The sequence below is a fragment of the Herpailurus yagouaroundi genome, unplaced genomic scaffold (genome assembly GCF_014898765.1).
Source record: "Herpailurus yagouaroundi ecotype Mexico unplaced genomic scaffold, PumYag 404, whole genome shotgun sequence".
Lineage (NCBI taxonomy): Eukaryota > Metazoa > Chordata > Mammalia > Carnivora > Felidae > Herpailurus > Herpailurus yagouaroundi.
The window spans coordinates 5,521-10,148 of record NW_024412621.1 but is presented as its reverse complement, the minus strand read 5'-3'; the positions used below and the strand labels follow the sequence as shown (position 1 = coordinate 10,148).

Sequence of the window (4,628 nt, the reverse complement as noted above, 5' to 3'; positions counted from 1 at the left end):
ATTTTTTTTATAACATTTATTTATTTTTGAGACAGAGAGAGACAGAGCATGAACGGGGGAGGGTCAGAGAGAGGGAGACACAGAATCTGAAACAGGCTCCAGGCTCTGAGCTGTCAGCACAGAGCCCAACACGGGGCTCGAACTCACAGCCCTCACGGACCACGAGGTCATGACCTGAGCTGAAGTCGGCCGCTTAACCGACTGAGCCACCCGGGCGCCCCCCATAGTATATTTTTTAGAGTATGCTTTTTGTACAGAACCCTCATGTACCCATGACAGTTTGATTTTTGTTTTTATTTTTTTTCAAATGTTTATTTTTGAGAGAGAGAGAGCGAGAGAGTGCGCGCGAGTTGGGGAGGGGCACAGAGAGAGGGAGACACAGAATCCGAAGCAGGCTCCAGGTTCCCAGCCATCAGCACAGAGCCCTACAGGGGGCTCCAACCCACAAACCTGCGAGATCATGACCTGAGCCAGAGTTGGACGCTTAACTGACTGAGCCACCCAGGCGCTCTCCCACGACAGTTTTATGTCATTAACGTTTTACATAGTAAAGTAATTGTTTGGTACTGAGATGGTCACAACGGCCCAAAATATTGCCGACTACGGTGAGTTTTTAGGAGCAACTTGGGGGAATTTGAGTCCTTCTTTTGAGAGAGAGCTCTGCCTACTGTACGTTTTGTGTATAAGGTTACTTCACACTGAGATCTGCCCCATGAGCCAGAGGATAGGAAGTGGACGTGCACCATTCGGCCTGTACAATATTTGTCCATTGAAAATGTCTCTCCTTTTTCTGGGGCGCCTGGGTGGCGCGGTCGGTTAAGCGTCCGACTTCAGCCAGGTCACGATCTCGCGGTCCGTGAGTTTGAGCCCCGCGTCAGGCTCTGGGCTGACGGCTCAGAGCCTGGAGCCTGTTTCCGATTCTGTGTCTCCCTCTCTCTCTGCCCCTCCCCCGTTCATGCTCTGTCTCTGTCCCAAAAATAAATAAAAACGTTGAAAAAAAAATTAAAAAAGAAAATGTCTCTCCTTTTTCTGTGCTAATTCAAATTCTTATTTCACTTACGGTTCACCTTGATGAGCTCATTGGAGAGGCAGACTGTATCGGTGTGGATTCCCAAACTGGTCCCAAACAGACCGAAAGGCCCTTGATGTCAAGGACCAGCTTGCTGCCTTCTTTCGTACCTTTACAATAGTTTTATTATTATTCTTAATTTTTTTAATGTTTATTTATTTTTGAGACAGAGAGAGACAGAGCATGAACGGGGGAGGGTCAAAGAGAGAGAGGGAGACACAGAATCTGAAACAGGCTCCAGGCTCTGAGCTGTCAGCACAGAGCCCGATGTGGGGCTCGAACTCACGGACCCCGAGATCATGACCCGAGCCGAGGTCGGACATCCAACCGACTGAGCCACCCAGGGGCCCCAATAGTTTTATTATTTTATAGGTTGGGCAAATGGGGAGGAAAGATTTAGTGGCTTGGTGAAGGCTGCACAGAAGATCCACCAAAAGTGGCCATGGCAATAATGAGGAACATTCATTTCCAGTTTGTAGGAGCTGGAGCTGGGGAGGCAAGGGAAGCCTGCCACGTGGTATTTAAGGGAGTGCCAAAGAATTGAGCAACCGAAATGAATAATATTTTAACGCATTATTTAAAAATGAACGCATAAAAAAACCCACGATCAACAAAAGTGTTACCGCTAGTCTTATGACCCTGTGTTATTGTGCAACGACACAGTGGTTTCCAAGGAAGTCAGGGATCCCGGGCCCGTTCAGCACTCCCTCCCCCGCCAGGTGACATACAAGGGTTGACAATGGCAACACTGGCTTTAGACAGAATCGTGTTTTTTGATGGTAGTGGTTTAATGAACTTTTTGTCCTTGCTTCAAAACATGTGAGGATATTTTGATAGGTGCGTATAGTGGCGCCATTTTCTTTCCCCCCCACGCGTCTAGGAATCTTCATAGAACTACAACTTTTTTTCTTTTAATGTGTATTTATTTTTGAGACAGAGAGAGACAGAGCATGAACGGGGGAGGGGCAGAGAGAGAGGGAGACACAGAATCGGAAGCAGACTCCAGGCTCCGAGCCGTCAGCCTAGAGGCCGACGCGGAACTCAAGGACCGTGAGATCGTGACCTGAACTGAAGTCGGACGCTTAACCAGCTGAGCCACCCAGGCGCCTCTGGAATTGCAACTTACAAAAAGCTTTAGCATATATCAGTTCATTTAATGCTCCAAAAAAAAAAAAAAAAAAAAAATCCTGAGAGGATGCTGTTATCCTCATTTTAGAGAAAAAGGAACAAGGTCTCAGATTAAGTTCCTAACCCAGCGATACTGGGCTGGCCAGCGGTGGAGCTGGGATTCTGGGGTTCCCTGACCCAGATCCTGACTTGAACTGCCCTGCAAATTGCCTTTGTGCATCCAGCCCAACCCCCTGCTTTTCCTTCTCAGTTGTGTGCACTCACGTCCGTCTCTGCCATTTTCCCAGGGGGGTGTCCATGTGCTCGTGGGAGTATGTGTGTACCTGGATATGTGTGTTTGCTTCTATGAGCATGTGAGTACACGTATGTGTGTGTGCACACGTGTGTACTTTCAGAATGTGAGACAACATGGCACAGAGGGCTTACGTCCAAAGAGGGTTGTGGCCGGACAGAGTTCCTGTCTACTGACTTTGCCTCGTGGATCACATTTGGAGAACTCGCACCATCCCTGAGAGCTCAGAGAGGGTTTTGTGTCCTTCTCCATCCACAGGACGGCGGGGAACCCGCCAGGGCCCATGGCAAGGAACCACCCCTCCTGAGCTGCCTCCCTTCTCAGGCTTTCAGAAGAAGCCTCGGAATCTTGGAGGTGATGTAGAAGAAGTTGCCAACCAACCCTATGGCTGTAGGAAAAAAAACCCCAAAAACACGCTATTGGGGGAACCCCTGTTTTTCTTTTCCAAAGTGAGTGCCTGAACCACCCCCACCAATATGCAGCCCCGCTTCTGGGGCGTGATTACAGAAATGGGGTTTTTCTTGGGATGCGTCAGGAATTGTTCCATGTAAGATAAACATTCTCTGAAATGCCATCCCCTTTCCAAACCCAAGCCCAGCGTAATAACCTGAGAAATCATTATTACCCAGTCCCTCAATCCTATTCCTATATAAAGGGAGGACCACACACTAGCAGCTTTCAGCGTTTTTCCCTGGCCAAATATTGTTCTACCCTGTGTTAGTTTTGACAGGATTAGTCATGGAGTCCTACTATAAAAGTCCCGGGATCCCTGTTGGCTGGACAGCCTATTAAAATATTGGTTTACTTTCTTGCAGTTTGCAAGCCCATGGAGCCCTGAGAGACATTTTTAGGTATATTGTTTCTTGGCCAGCCTGTTTCAGAGCAGAGAAGGCCAGACACAGCCACTGTCTTGACCGAGAGACTCTTGAGGGTTTGAAGGCACCTTTACAAAGGCAGGCAAGAGGCTCCCTCGCCATGCAGGCATTTTTTTTGTTTGTTTTTTGTTTTTTTTTTCAAGTAGGCTCCCGGAGCCGAGCCTGAACTCACGACCCTGAGATCAAGACCTGAGCTGATATCAAAAATTGGACGCTTAACCCACCGAGCCACCCAGGTGCCCCATCACCATCTTCGTTTTATTGCAGCGTGTGCTCACTTCTAGCTTTTTTGGGGCCGAATTTAAAGACCACAAAATGATGAGGCCAAAACTCCACAACTTTTGTGTCATTTATTCTTTTTTTTCTAAACAAAGCCCTCCTAAAAGTCTCGTTATTTTACGTCTTTTCGCTTCCAGCCTCTATTATTCTAGAACATTCCTTCACATCGTCTCAAAATTCTCTTCTTCAAATGCTGCTCTGGTGGTGTCACCCCTCACTGCCTAACTGCCTGTCATGGCCAGCCAGGCTGCTCAGGGTGAAGGAATACCTAAGTCTACCAGAACAGGCATCCGTAAACGTGCGCTAACAGGCTGACGTGTGAATGGGCTCCATGGGGGACACACAGTTAAGTCCCCCCACATGGCTCATCCTTACTTATGTCTCTTCCCTACACTCTGCTCCAAGGAAGCCTGCTTACAGTTTCCCACACTGGGATGTCTGTACCTGGTACTCGCACCGGAGAACGTACTTTTACTGACCAGAATGTGCGGCCTCTGACAATCTGTGATCTTAGCATCCATGATGGATTCACTACCCCACATTGTCTCTGAGCCACCTGGTCTATGATGTCTGTTGATCCCCTAACCCCTGGGATTGGGCCTATCATTCACCCTAGTGAGTTTGCGTTTCTTTACGTATGTCACCGCATATTATCTTTTTATGTGCATTTTGCCTTCTTTTCCTTAGAAGGAAGACTCCTTGGGACAGGAATGCAGCCTTCTGTATCTCCCCACGGCTTCTAAGAGTGTTCTGCAGCTCAACGTTCCCTGATAAACAGGGTGACTAAAGCATTGCAATGAACCAGAGTAGAGATCAAGGCTGTGCAACAAAGGGTAAGGATACTCTTTGAATAAGACTGGCATTCATTCCTCAGGTTTCTGTATGTTTATAGAGCAAGAAGGATCCTGGCAGTTTGGGTAGCTCGGTTCCAGTTACCCGACATCCAGCAGGCCGGGGCGTCGACAGCCATCACTCAGCCATGTCA

General features: G+C 48.1%; 1 long non-coding RNA gene across 1 annotated transcript; it reads left to right on the top strand.

The window, feature by feature from the left end:
* Positions 1-2,112: 2,112 nt before the first annotated feature.
* On the top strand, positions 2,113-3,750 carry LOC121022449 (uncharacterized). The gene is made up of 2 exons (XR_005786947.1): positions 2,113-2,843; positions 3,305-3,750. It is a non-coding gene; the product is annotated as an uncharacterized LOC121022449 (long non-coding RNA).
* Positions 3,751-4,628: the final 878 nt, after the last annotated feature.